Here is a 16,384-nt window from a genome sequence, read left to right on the forward strand (position 1 = left end):
GACCCCCGTCGCCCCCTCCCCGCTTCACCACCATCCCTCCAATGAAAGTAATAACACGTAAATCAACTTAATTTAAACAAAATTTATGTAATTTGTCGGTTAATATGAGATTTGAGATCCATAATTATAATTTTTGGGGGAATTTGATAAGGTTTTGGGGAAGGATTAGAGAGAATTTTTTTCAAGAAAAGAGTATTCTATAGAAATATTATGAGAAAAAAATACATGATTGAGTAAAATGGGTTCACGAAAGAGTAAATACGATATTAATATATACTGAAATAGGGTAAAAATAAAAATTACATCCTAACCTTCTATCACCATCATGTATTTTTTTGAGTACGTGTCGAGATCCAATCAAGACATAGGCTTTCTAGCCTAAGAATAGCTCCCACTGTTTTCACAGTGTGTGGGACTCATCCTTCTTGCACATCTCATGATCACAAGTGTACTCAATTTCCGTTATAAATATCTCTCATTGTTCTTTATTGCCTAGAACGATTCTAGAAAATCTACTTCTTGATTTTCATAGCCACAATGGTATCTTAACCATCCTTATGTGTTTTGATTATGGTTTTGTCGGAAACCATGCGCAACCTCAATTGTCAATTGTCACTTGTGTAACACCCTTACACAAAATTGCATCATAAACACTCTGCTTTTACTTTCTTAATGCTTCTGCAAGCACTTAAGGGTAATCTTTATATACTAGGTAAAGATTACTTAAATTCGATTTTGAAAACAATTCATCATACTCAAAGTATATGAAGTGTTATACATCATTTCCTATTTAATTGATTCGGCAGCGGAAGCAAATTGAATCAATCAAATATGTTCAATTTAATTGAACTAGTCATGAATCTTATCAATCATAAGACTTCTTACTGACGCTAATATCATGTGGATTTATCTTCATAAATCCGGATATTCAAGATGTATTATAATACTCCAAAAGTCTTAAATCATTCTTAATGATCAACATGTCATCCACATATCGGACTAATTAAAATTTCCGTAACTCCCACTGAACTCCATGTATAAACACAACTTCTCGACTTATCGAGAAATGTTTTATCACATGATCAAAATGTTGATTCTAACTCATTGATGTCCTACTTAAGACCCTCTCTTAAGTTTCACATTATCTTAGGATTGCAAGAATCTTCAAAACTCAAGACATGTATTGAATACATTCCTTCTAATTGAAGAAGTGAGTTTTAGATTCACTCGCTATGTATTTCATAACCTCATAATGAAACACAATCCCTAAGAAGATCCAAATAGACTTAAGCATTTCAATTAGTGCAAAAACCCTTTGTCACTAATCAACCAATCTGGCTTTGAAATATCTCTTTATTAGTGCAAAACTCTTTGTCACTAATCAAGCCTTTATTTCAATTCTCATGGCTCTAAGCCTTGTATTGAGTTGTGACTTAAACAATCTTATGTAAGTCATGTGTTCATTACTTTCTAGAAGTAATCAATTTGAATCAAACGATTTCTTTGTAAGTTATAAGCTCTTTACTTTCTTAAAAGTAGCATGAATCCATCATTTTTAACAAGTGACGAATTTAACCTCCTAGGTTTTGAGGAAACAATGTCTTACACAAAACGTCTCATGTAGCCAAGAAAGACCAGTTTCTTGCGACATAACATTCTTTGTGGCTCTTGAATAATTTCTCCCACTCTGTCTTCTAGAAATAAACTTGTATTTTAGTGAGACGACTCACGAGCCGCAAACCCGTCGTACTCATGATAATTGAAAGGGAAAAATGAGCATTTGTTTCTTGTGAAAACTTACAAACATGGTACCCTTACCATTTCATATCTCATATGATTCGATTTAGTGGAAAATAATTTAGACAAAATGATAAAATCCCCAAAAGGATCAAGTAACTCAAAGTAACTTGATTGAAATCCAAACCATATCGAATAGCGTTTGATTTCTTATCTAATCACACATTATTCCATAATGCGTGCTACGAGAGATTAACTTGTGATTCTATATCACATTTTCTTTGGCTTACATCAAAGTCTTCACTTTGATAATCCCATCACGACTAAATCGTGATTCCTTGAACTCTTTGAAGTTCTTCAAAGATTTCTCTATTTACCTTATTAAGTGAGCATATTAGCGTCAACTTAAATCGTTGGTAAAAATGATCAACCTATTTTGGATCAATGATTTACAACCTCGATCTCCTTTTCAACCAAAAGGCACGAGACATCTTGCTTTGAATACAAGATACGCATATACCATTAATGATCTAATGGTTTCAAGAGTACTTGATAACTCTTTGCGTTCATCATTCCAAAATTTAAGGTTTAATCTTGGGTTACCAATTTGAATCTTACATCATCTACATGATATGTCATTCTAGTTTGGTTTAGAATATAATCACCTTGATAATGGGCTAGCCATTCATCAAATAGTGGTGTGTAGGGTCACAAAAGTGAGAACCTCTTTTGTCTCTTAACAAGTTTATATTCTTATTTAGAGTTTATGCACTTAATAGTCACAATCAAGTACCACTTTAAATCCAAAAACTAGATTGAGTACACAATTACTCTATCTCTCGACTTCATTGTTGCTAGTCGTCATATTCTAATCATCCTATGTATCAAACATAATGATGAAAACCACCATGGGTTTCTAATATTGACGAAGTAATACTAGCAAAATTTATGTTTAATCAAATAAACATTTTTAAAGAAGAAGGTCCCATTAGATGTCCCACAACTAACTTGTTGATTCTTCAATAATTTGGGGTAGTTTCCTTTCTCGTGTCCAACATTTTAAGACAATGGAAACTTTATCGGTCGGGATTGATAGGTTTAGTATCGTTATTCTCAACAACTTTACCTTTAACATTACCTTGTATCAATTCCATTATAATCTTTACTTCTTGAACCTCGTCCTCATCTTAACGGTTTAAGAGAATGCTCCCACTCAATTCAATGAGTCTTTACTTAGAGAAGCAAAGTTGAATCTTATGAAGATTACTCTTCATTTGTTCGTTTTAGTCTTAAAACTTCTATTGAAGTGGTTGCGTTATTTTGGTCAATTACGAATTCCAACAAATCTAATTACCAAAACAATTTATCGCTTCAAGATACTTAATTCAATTAAGTATATGAATAAAAATCCATTGCAAGTAGATGTGTTAGTCAAGAATCAAAAACCTGTTTGATAATGAATAACTTTAATCTATACTCTTTACAAGAGATCCTTAGCAATGGTTCATTTGAGGTTTTAGAAGCAAATTCATATTTGTCTTTAGTTACGATATTTTAATGGAGATTTGAATCAAAAACGAAATGATATCGTATATGAATTGTGGTAAAGAAATAGAACAATATGATAACGGAATAGTGGAAAACAAAAACATTCATCGTTATATTAATACTTGTAAATAACAAGTAAAGCATTTACATAGTGACCTCTACCCAACTATGATAAATGATTCCAAGACCCAAATTCATATCGACTTAGGCACGGGGTAGCCGATGCAACCTTCATCAATATAACTCGGTGGATTAACCTTTTAATCGATTCTACTTTTAGAACTCTTGGTCGATAAAATTACTCTAATGTTTATCTATAGCCCAAAACACATCAACAAGGGCACGGGGTAGCCGATACATCCCTTATCAAATACTTTTGTTGAGTTCAATCCAAATTTCGAATAAATGTGTCCATTATCCAAACCCACATCAATTTGGGCACGGGGTAGCCGATACATCCCTTATCAACATGAATTCGGTGGATTAACATTCATCACCCACTTCCCCTACGTAACAAGGTTTGTACCCCGGTGTGGCCGAGCGCACTCCCTCGCGAAATAGGTTTTCATGGTTTCTACTATTTGGTAAGGCTATGTCTCAATTAATTGTTTTAGCGAGAGGTCATGTCAATTTATTATCTATCACGTTTTAAGTGAACTAAAGCGGTGAACTACGATAATTTTAATTGACACGGTCGATGAACTCGATAAAAAGACAATGCATGTTTAGTTATGGCGATTTAGCAATGCATGTGACATAAAATAAAATGCAAGCATAAAGATAAATAAATCCTAGTATGGCCTTTCCTAAAATAGAAAAACTATTAATCTATTACAAATTTGGAAACCAACTCCATTGGTCCCTTGAACTTCGGTTGTGGCACGCATCTCGAGGTAACACCGTCTTTATGTATCGCCATTCTTGAAGTAATCCGTCTTTTGGAACTCCGGAATGAATAAAATTACATAATAAATTACATAATTTCCTATTATACATTTGTAACTAAAATAAAATAATCTATTAAATTACAAAACGGTGATACGAGATCACAATAAAAATTACAACCGAATCGATATTCCCATACATTTCGGGAAATACCAATTAAAATCTAAGGCCATACTAAGTAAAATTACATAATTTCAAAATTACATAAATTAAAATTATGACAATCATAAAGAAAATGCAACATTATAATATGTATGAACATGCTCAATTTTATGCTAAATCGCCTTTAATTAGCCAATATCGTATATTACTCGGTTTTTACGGATTTGCGTGATTTCAACATTTTATAATCACAAAAATACATAAACTCATATTTATGCATAAGTTAATTACCCTAACCTCTTAGGACTCAAAATATAGTCTTCACTAATAATTTGACCATAATTAACTTTTATTTACAAAATTTGTTCATAAATGGACCAAAAATTACAAAAATAAGCTATTAAACTTCAAATAAACCACAAAAATTTCAAATAAATTTAAAATTTGAAATTTAAATTCATGAACATTCTGGATAAATTCCATGACACTCATAATGTTCAAAATCTTAGGTTAAAAATTTCGAAAATTTTCCGGAAAAACAATGTTGCGGTTTATCGATTTATAATAAAATAATCATAAAAACATGGAAAAATTATTTTCACTAACTTTTCAATTTTAGATCTGAAAAATATAATAAAATGCAACATTAGACGTTTTTCCTAAGTCATAGATTATGTTTTATTAATTTTCAACTAATAATGTCACTATTTATGCCATTTTTCTCCAAAAATTCATAAATCATGCTAAAAGACTTCTTTATAGCCAATTATTTTACACACATCTTGTAAAATTGCATGTGACAACATATTAATTTTCTATGACCAGATTCGAAATTTAACTCATATTAACCTATTTTTCACTTAAATCCGAATTTAATAATGAAAAATTCATTTTTCGAGCATAACAAGTGCAAAAATTATGAAAATTTACAGGTTATCTCAAAATAATATATGTAACAACATATCCAAAAACCAAGTGAAAATTCGAAGTATAGCTAATTTTCGACCAAAAATGACATTTTTACTCATAAAATCACATTTAAATGCCATTATTGTTAAATATGAACAATAAAAATCCGAAAAATTAACCAAAAAATCCTAAAACACTTTAGGACCAGAAATATTAACATGCATGTAATTATTTCGTGATATATCATAATAACACAAATTTTTCAAGTTTTATTTTGTTATTCATATAACTCGGAAAAACTTTTAACCAATTTGCATGCAAACAACCGTGGCTCTTGATACCGATTGAAGGAAATGTAGATCTATATACATATTTAACATACTCATATATGTCTAATTAATTTGTCATAAAATTAAAACGGATTTTATGCATGCAAACATTAATAAAAGAGAAGAGAAATAATGTCCTTACATTCAATATTTCGGCTATATTGGGCACAAGAGAGATCACCTTTCTCTTCTTGTTCTTGAGCTATTCCAAATGGAAGAACAAAGATCTAAGAATAAGATCTCTCCCTAAGCTTTATACCCAAGGCTTTCTCTTAATTAGAATTAATATTATGAGTACTAGATAATATTAATTCTTGTGAAAAATGACCCAAAAATATGGTTTGTGCTCTTGAATATTCGGTCAAGAGTAAGGGGATTTTGGAGTTTATTTCTCTAGAATTCTCATAAATTGTAGAGAGTATTTTTAATTTTCTTACACTAGAAAATTAGATGTTGAATGAATGAATTAATTAGGAAAAGAAAAAACTCTTTCTTTTCTCTTCATTTGGCCGAAATAATGGCATTGGGTAGGTTGCCCAATAGCTTTCATTTTTGCTCTTCACAAGAGACCAAGCATGCAAAGCCAACTACCCATTCTTATGATTGTGTTTCCATTTAAAATAAATAACACAATATAAACTATATGCCCACCCACATTTTCGGTTTTAAGACATAAAATGGAGAATCCATTTTATTTTTGTCATTTGTCAAATTTGTCACATGTGACATGTTACATGACATGTCACAATGTAATGTATTTTTAACATATTAAAAATCACATACTCATAAAATATGTCATTTTACAAAATCGACTAGTAATTCGTAATTACTTGTACCAAAAATGTTTCCAAATTATAAACTACAACAATCTGTATTTATAATAAATTATTCATTCCGTTTTAATTGTTTCTTTAAACAATAATTTCATCCGAGTAATGATACAATTCAATTACTCGCATAGTATCTCATTTAATCACATTTCAATTTGATACGTAAATTTTACTTCCAAAATCGTCCGTCAATTTTTCAAGTAATTTAATTAACTCGTAACGTTATACGATTAATTAAATAATCAATTAAGAGTGTTGCCCTATAGGTATGACCTAGGGGTCAATCGATCATCACCACCGTCGCACGACAAGTAATGTCAAACTCTAGTACCACCAATCATTACCGATATATGTTGACCAGGTTTGAGATAAATACTTCCCAATTGTATTCTTTAAAATGAGATTTAATAATGATATTTAAATCATGTAATCGCACTATTGTTGAGGACACATTTCCCAACAGAACATGCATATGATGATAATCAAGTTGTATACTACAAACAATAATCACTACATAATGGTACAATATACACGATTCCTCATATCATTACAAGTCTTGATCGAGTTACTTTGTCAAGGAACTTCTATAACAATTTTATATGGGTTCATCCTTCACCTCTAGGTGCCTAACGTGAGTTAAGAGTACAATCTACATATGTAATAACCTAAACACGCTAAAGTATTCGAGCACAAATGTAAAATAACAATCATATACATTTACCATAACTATCAAAGGCAATATGAAAATCCAAATATTTCCTAATAAAAATTGAACAGTAGCAACTTTTCGATCTATGACATGGTGGTGATGAATGATGATCAAGTAATTAAAGACTGAGCGTCGGTCACTCACAAATACTACTATACCTTCAGTTATATAATAAGTATTATATAACCACTATAAATTTATGCGAGCTCATGTGTAATTTTCTTGAACTTTTTAAAAGTTTATTTTTTGTTTAAATGTGTGAGTTCAGAAACTTTATCGTATAATTCAGATTCTTTAAAATAAAACTCGAAAATTTTAGTATAGAACTCGAATTCTAAATCATACAACTGGTAGTATAGTCAATTAATTATCGGTCAGTCGCTTCACGTCATGGGATGTTCGTTAAATTTCCTGTAATAGGAAAGTGTGCAAGAAAGAATATTGTATAGAGCTCAAAGTGTAAGACCAACTTTAGGGTTCGGCATATATTCTTGAGCTATGTATCTTTATGCATGCTGGCAAACCTTGTGTAGCATAGCCAGATTTTTTTGACTTTTATTAGCTAATACTCCCTCCTATTTTGAATACTTTCATGAGAATTAAGGGTGTGAATTAAATAAGATAAAATATTATGTTAGGGTGAGGTAATTGGAGAGAGAAGGTATTATTGTGTATTATTAGGAGGTCAGGTGATTAAAATAAGTATTGTTGTGAGATGAGGTGATTAAAAAGATAAAATATGGTATTATGGGGTATTGCTGTGAGGTGTGGTGATTAAAATAAGTATAAAACTTTACTAAATAAGGAAAGAGGAAAGATATTGTGAATAAATGAATAAAGAAAGAGGAATAGTTATTTAAAATAAGAGGTAGTAAGTGTAATATTCCGCATTTATATAGACTAGACTCGACCAAGTAGACAATTCACTCGGCCGCGTGGAGCCCACTCGACCCAGTGAAGAACCGAGTACCACCTGACAGTATTCTGGAAGCTTGTAAAGATGGTCACTCGACCGAGTGACCATCCACTCGACCCAGTGGAGCTTCCACTCGATAGAGTGGACCGGCCACTCGATCGAGTGCTGGTCGAGTGCGGCTTATACGGGGAGATTGTTGGTGAGATGTCGCTTTCGGAACCTTATCACTTCAGATTTCCCACACAAAACCCTTCTCAACCACTATTCACACCACTCTCTAAACTCCTCCAACATCTCTCTAAATCCTTCACCAACAAACCCTCTCAATATCCTAATTCTCTAGAGAAGATTTCTGCCTCCTTTGTTCTTCCACTTTGTTGTAAGTTGAGCTACACTCCTTCTTCCCTTTAATCTTGTCTTAACAATTTTATTTAGTTAGTAGATTACTCTATACTTAATTAAGTTGTATGAATTAAATGGGATATTTAAGGGGTTTAATTAGTATGGTTATTACAATAGATTATAGTATTGATTGTAGAAATTAATATGTGTAGGGAGCTTCATTGAGAAGCATTTCTAGTGAGTAGCTTGTGGATTTGTGAAGATAAGTTTGAGGTAAGGTTTTCCCTACTTAGCTATGATAATATTAGTGTTTAATTGTGCATTTATTAGCATTAATTGCATTTGCCTCATGATAGTTGCATTATAACATGTTTTGGTAATTAGGGTTTATCATATAAGATGACTTAATGGTAATTAGGTTAAGATGAGGATGGTAAATTGTCACAAAGATGATTACAATGCATTACAACATGTTAAAGAGCAATTAAATGAGAAGAAATGAATTAGTGAAGAGTTGAGCATGATTGTACTTATTTTGCTAATATGGTTGCATAGTTGCGTTGTTTGGACTTGTTGGTTTGTTCTTGGTTTGGTGGACAATGGAGAATGTTGGAGGATCATTGATTCCGATTTCGGAGACGGAAGGTGGTTGTGAAACCGTCTTCCACTCAAGTCACCCTTGGAGCTTTCCATTCCAAGAGGGATGTACACATTTAGTACTTGGGTTACGGAGGGACTCGTGTGGTGAGGCATGACGTCTTGCAGGGGACTCGAGTCGCACTTGGTCCCGGTACCACGGACGTGTTACGAGTACCTTGTGTGTTAGTGACGTCGTGGGCGTGTCCCGGTCACCGGTTTGTGGGGATGTACATTGGAGGGTGATTTCCTATCTTTCATCATACCTTGTTAGTTTCATCTTGCATTGTCATATGTTTAGGTAAGCTTAGTATCGCATGCATTGAACATTTATATAATTGAGATAACACTTGGGTTTTGAATTATCTGTGGTGAATCATATGGTGATTTCTGCCCATATGGGGAGCAGTGTTGACAGGTTAGCGTGATTGATTCGAGAACTTTGGGAGCGGTCTTCACTTGTCGTCACCACTTGTGGTTATCCTAGCTTTTTGACAATTAAACTCCTACTTTTCGATTTGGTTGTATAACATTTGGGATGGTATTTGCATCTTCCAACTTGTAAGCACTTAACTACAACTTATCTATTTCTTTATGTTGAGTTGGGAATTTCTTTACTTGATTGTTCGCACTACAAAACTTGGGAACCAAATTTTGTAATGCCTCCATGTGTTGGGAATGCCTAAAGGAAAGGATCTCGACTTATGGGGTGTTATAAAGTGGTATTAGAGCATCATTTTTGGAGCCTAAACCAATGAAAATGAACTAGGGTGAGTCAATCTAAAGTGAACCCGGTTTGAGTCATAGAGAACTTGTAACAAGTTTGGGAGACGTCCCAAGGTTGTGCCATTGTCCTCTTAACTTAACTCGGTCACTATGTGGGGGCAATGGGGGCGTGTGTGATGCATATGGTTGTTACATATGTCTTGCTTAGTGTTATAGATTTGTTACATGCTTGATAATATCCTATGTGACAACATGTTGATGATGATACTGTAACATTCCGTCTGCGTGTTGTGCTATCCAGGTAGGATTTCCTACTCAGTATTAGTCCCATAATGGGATATTGGTGATGTGCTGTAGTTAGTGATTGATATGATGATTGTAATTGTAATTGTGTTTGTGATTGTGGTTGTGTTTGTTGATGGTTCTCGAGATGCGTTCTCGGCTGAGTGGGGTCACTTGCGGGAGTGATCTCACGCCCTAGTTTCGCCCTTAGTGGAACCCGCCACGAAAGGGGATGTGCACATTAATGGACAGGGTTATCGCTCGTACGATGAGCGGGGCTTAGGTGGGAACGGCTGCGGTCCCCCCGCGTGGCGGGTCCGGTGGACGGTCGTATTGAGACGATGGGAGTTGGGGTGTGTGTGTGTGTGTGTGTGATTAATTTTGTCTGTTTATCTTATTGTTGATATATGTATTGAATTGTGTGGTTAGTCGACCCCGTTTAAATGTTTTAAAAGCGTGGTGATCCATTCGGGGTGGTGAGCGGTTATTGAGCGGAGTGTGATATGACGCGTATGGGATAGCCGGGATGAGTCATCACGTGGCAGTTAGAAGTCTTCATTGTGTCGGGACGAAGTCTATTAGCTTTGATAGTTTTTTTTGTAGACCGTATGAGAACCTTGTAATTCCTTTTGTTAGCTTTGGTTTTATAATGTAATCACTTAAACTTATTTAATAAAGTATGTTTCTTCATTGTCTTATGATTATCATGCCTCGGGTAACCGAGATGGTGGCATCCTTATACCAGAGTGGTCCTGGTAAGGCACTTGGAGTATGGGGGTGTTACAAATGGTATCAGAGCGACGATTTTGGAACCTGTAACAAATGAACATAATGAACATAGGGAGTCTAATAAAATGAACCTGGTGTATGTGTAATGGGAGCCCGGCTGATGCTAGGTTTTGGGTGAGTAGGCGCCCTCACTTCAAAATCTTGGCCCCATGATACTTAAGCCAATCACATGGTATGGGAACGTGGAGTCCGTGTGTATATGTGCGACGTATATGTTAATTGTCTTTGTATATGGTTTGTTGAAAGCATGTTGCATGATAGTTGGTTGACATGATGGTTGGAATCGTTGGAAAAGTATATGAGAATGATGAATGATATGGTAGAAAAAGAAAGTAGTTCGTATATGATGATGTGTGATGAAGTGGATTTGTAATGTTGTTGTATTAGCAACATGGAATTAGGATTTGTAGTGTATGGGTGTGGTTTGTGTTATGAAAAGTTATGAAAATTTAAAACATGCGAGTAATACATAATTGAAAGTTGAATGTTATATGAGCATGATAGATGGTAATGTTTGACTTTTGGTAAGTAGTAACATGAAGAGGTTCAATGATATGTGTTTTATATAACGAATTGGATGAAAAGCATGATGGTTGTTTACAACGTGGCACTTGATAACACGAAGTACATTATTTTGTTGATTGTATGAGGAGTCGCGCAGATTTGAATGCGTAGTTGTAATCATAATGTTGAAATAATAATGAATGCATAGTACGTTAGGGTATGTGAGATAACATGCGGGTAGTATTCACGAGTCTGCATGACTCGATCGAGTGGGTTTGATTCGATCGAGTGGGTACTTGTCGTTATTTTGACGAGAATCGTGTTTACGGGCACTCGATCAGTACCTCGGGCACTCGATCGAGTATGGGGTCACTCGATCGAGTAGCCGGGCTACTCGGTCGAGTAAGTCGAGATCGAAGGTCTATTTGGGTTCGGAGTCGGGGCACTCGATCGAGCATGTTGGGCACTCGATCGAGTAGCCTCAACTCGATCGAGTAGGTTCGGGTACTCGATCGAGTGGGGTCTATCAGTCATATGCGTATTTCGGGTCATATGTTTGTCTTTTGACATTCGTTGCATATTATGTTTAATTCAAAGGTGTTGTATTATTTCTTTATGCATTGTTTTACGTATGTGTTGGTCCTGAAGCGTAAGTTACCCAATCTTATGATGTAAGGAGTGGCACTATGATGAGTATGAGTTCGGTGGGGAGGACATGAATTATGAGTGATTATGATAGATGGTGGAAAAAGAAAAGGAAGATTGGTATAGTTTATTGAGGCATGGCGCACGTTTTGCGAGACGGGATGAGTGATATGATTGTATGTTGAGTAGTGTAAAAATAAGTGAATATAGACGAGGGATGATGTGAGTATAATGAACGTGAGAATGAAAAGATTGAAAGTAAGAATGTGGATGGTGGCAGCTTGAGATGTGTAAAGAGTTAAGGAGGGAAATGGTTAGGAGTCGTGTGGGTTATGGATTTATGTAGTGAAAGTTCGTTTAAAGGGGGGTTGAGAAGAGTAATATATAGTGAACTTTGGGGGGGACATGTCGCGAGGTGTATTTATAGACAGTGAGTGAGTTTGGGAGGTTTATTAAAAGATGAAACTACTGTGTGAGTTCCTTGGGTAATTGGCGATATGAAAGGAATTTTGATTTCTAGAGATGTAAGAAGGGAGATGCAATTGTTGAACAGTAAATGTTGATTCTATGGATGTATTAGTGGCAAGGGTGATGGATGACATAATAAGAGAATATTTGGGGTAAGAAAGAGGGAGATGATATCGAAAAAAATAATGGGATTTGAGTTTTGGAGCGATGAGAAGGTAATTGGTGCACAAAAGGGTTAGATAGAAGTAATAAGGAGTTGAGCTATTAAATTGGTATTATTGAGTGTAAAGAGAAAAGAAGGATAAAAGTAAGCTGAGGAAAATGTTCACCGGAGTTATGTGATGTAAAGGTAAGGAATCATCGAAATGGGTGATAGTATCACGAAGATGTTAGCTGAAGGTTATATAGGAGTTTCAGGACAACATGATTGATAATGAGTTTCGAGGAATTAAGGAAAGTAAGAAGTTAGAGGAATATCTGCATAATATGAGATTTTGGTGGAGAAATGGACGATGATTCAATTAAGGAAAATATTGGGAAGAATGTTGAGATAATTTTGTTCATGGATTCGATGTTCGTTGTTTGGGATGTTAACCAAAGATAGAAAATAAATCATGATATTTAGAGATGAGTGAAGAGGTTTGATGTCCGGACAGTGGTAGTGTTATGGTCTTTGACTAGTGGTTAAGGGAAAGTGTATATTAGAAAAGTGGCAATTCTAAAGAGGCTGATTTTGTAAAGACTGAATTGATAAAAGTACGGTTGTCAGGAAGTATAAGACATAGTCTTAGGAGGTTGTTTCTCATAATGAGTGTTAGCGGTATGGTTATGTATGGCAGATGGTGCTGGTGATGCGAAGGGAAGAATGTGATGAGGGGCATGCGAGTTAAGCTCGGACAGCAGGTAACCTTTGTTGAGTGGTAACTTACGTGGTCAGGATTGACTAGTTGGTTGTGATTACGGGTCTATGATATGTGTAAATGTTTGTGTGAGGTTCTGACCTCACAAGAAGTGGTACGGTGTGATAATTATAAAGCTATTTTATGAATGTTCTGTAATATATATATGTTGGACACGGTAGTTTAATTGAATGATATCCAAAAAGGTAATAATTTGATTAATTTGACATGGCTAGTTATAATTTTATGTGTATTAATAACACACGTGTATTCCGTGAAATGGTAGAGATGATGTTCATGAGATGCTTATCTGTTATTTCATATAATATGTTGCGTTGTGATAGAGTAAAGTGGATTGGAGTAAGTTTCCTTGTCCGAAAGGTTATTTCCGAGGCAGTATTTATGGAATCGTATGTAGTTGTGATGTCTATCGATGTGGTTGTGGTGCCTCGGGTGGTGATCCGGGCTCGATATTTAGTGTTGTGATGCGGGTATTTTCGCACTACGGTGTGGTTGTTGGTGGCGGTGTTGTGATGCCGTCACCGGTTGTGGTGGAGTAGGCGGGATGATTATGATTCGAGTTTCGAAAGTACATACCGGTTATACATAGATTGTTGTTTTGTTTGATGTTGCTCTCTACGAGTTTCGGTTTGTCTTTGATAGACGGTTGTCTTGCTTATTTATGTTTTCGTTACTAGGTTAAGTTGGGAATGAGGTAGAGTATGATGTGAAATAGAGTTGTATATGTTTCGTTGTTGTCATGGGATAGTGATAATCTGTTGATGGGACGCGGTTGTGAGAGGTTGTTACGGTAATGTTGATCTTGTTTTCAGATGAGACATCGGTAGACATGGTAATGGGAAATGATTCGTGGATCATGTGTTGTAATGAGCTGAAAGCGGCATGTAGTTCATAATCTTTTGTTGAGACAGTGAGTGTGGGGTGTTGGGGAAATTAGTGTCATGTTAAGTTGTGTATGAATTTTGCGGTAATGAAAGAAAGAACTTGAGGATCTAGTGTGCGTGTACGTAACGAGTGCGGATCGTGAGTTATGCTTCGGAAGATAAGTGCTTTACATAGCGAGGTATCTTTGGTTTGCGGTGATAATGGAGAGTTAGTATGGTGATTTTGCTACGAGCCTTATGGTATAGGTTAGGGGTGTGCATATTGATTTGAAGTATGAGAACTGTTGAAGTAAGAGAGCCTTGAGAAATAGGAGTGATTATGGAAATGAGGTTATAGGCAGTTATCTTTGACATAGGGTGGTGATGAGGATAATGAGATAATATAGCTAAGGGTTTAGTATTAGCGAGTTACGAGGACGTAACATTTTTCTTAAGAGGAGTAGGATGCAATAAAAGAGAGTTTCATGGTGGTGCATGCGGTAATATAATTGGAAGTAGAGTGTTAGCGTAGCGTAAAGGAGGGATTTGTTTTGTGGACAATACTTATAAAAGGGCCATGGCCGTGCTCGTAGTAGTGCGATGCTTCAGAGTGGGGGAATATTTTATATAATGTTAACAGTTGGAGGATGATGTTATGAGTGTGAGTAAACTTCGAGGACGAAGTTCCTTTTAAGGGTGGTGGAATGTAACATTCCGTTTGATGTCTATGAGTGTCTTGGTATTGGATTTGATAGTTGATGATATTATGGAGCTAGCGGCATTAGAGGATGGTAGTTGGTTATGTATGGAGTTGGTGTCGTGAAAGATATATATGTGGTAGATACGATATAGTGAGTCATCTTTGTGGAAGTAAACATAGTTGGTAGAATGGGGTTAAGAGTTCATGTTCTATGTTCGGTCGGGTTCTCGAGTCCTTAGCTAAGTTGTTGTGTCTTGGTCGAGTCAGTATGGTTGTTTTTATGTATGGGTTGAACCGGGGGACGAAGTTCCTTTTAGGAGGGAAGAAGGCGTAATACTCCGTATTTATAAGTCTTGGGGTACTCTATCGAGTAGCCCTTACTCTGTCAAGTAAGGGCAAGTTGCGAAATAAAATAGTTTCTGACCTGTTGGGTACTCGATCGAGTAGCTGGGGTACTCGATCGAGTAGGGGGGTACTCGATCGAGTACCTTGGGTACTCGATCGAGTGTCCGGTTTTACGGGGGAGTTTTCCCGGGTTTTGTTAATTACGCGATTAAGGTATTTAAACCAATTCGTCTTTGTTCTAAATCACTTTTTACAAAACCTAAAACCTGTTTTAGAGAGAAAGCAACTTGTCTTCTTCCTAATCGCGTTCTTGACAATTCCCGGAGTTCAGACGGTCGGTTTGCATCGTAGTTTGTGTCGTTGGATTCCTTGCGTCGAGGGTAAGCTTTTAATGTAATTTATATAATGTTTTGTTAAGATTAGTGAAACCCTAATTTAGGAATTGGGGGTTTTTATGAATAGTAATTGAATAGTAGTATCTATGTGTTGTATGGTAGGAGGAGAGTTCATAGAAGAGGCGTTTTGAGGCATTTGTAGATACCGTCTGCGTGTTGTGCTATCCGGTAGGATTTCCTACTCGGTATTAGTCCCATAATGGGATATTGGTGATGTGCTGTAGTTAGTGATTGATATGATGATTGTAATTGTAATTGTGTTTGTGATTGTGGTTGTGTTTGTTGATGGTTCTCGAGATGCGTTCTCGGCTGAGTGGGGTCACTTGCGGGAGTGATCTCACGCCCTAGTTTCGCCCTTAGTGGAACCCGCCACGAAAGGGGATGTGCACATTAATGGACAGGGTTATCGCTCGTACGATGAGCGGGGCTTAGGTGGGAACGGCTGCGGTCCCCCATGGCGTGGTGGTCCGGTGGACGGTCGGTATTGAGACGATGGGAGTTGGGGTGTGTGTGTGTGTGTGTGTGTGTTCAATTTATCTGTTTATCTTATTGTTGATATATGTATTGAATTGTGTGGTTAGTCCGACCCCGTTTAAATGTTTTAAAAGCGTGGTGATCCATTCGGGGTGGTGAGCGAGTTATTGAGCAGGTGTGATATGACGCGTATGGGATAGCCGGGATGAGTCATCACGTGGCAGTTAGAAGTCTTCCATTTGTGTCGACGAAGTCTAGTAGCTTTGATAG

This window comes from Silene latifolia, chromosome 9 (genome assembly GCF_048544455.1).
Source record: "Silene latifolia isolate original U9 population chromosome 9, ASM4854445v1, whole genome shotgun sequence".
NCBI classification, from domain to species: Eukaryota; Viridiplantae; Streptophyta; class Magnoliopsida; order Caryophyllales; family Caryophyllaceae; genus Silene; species Silene latifolia.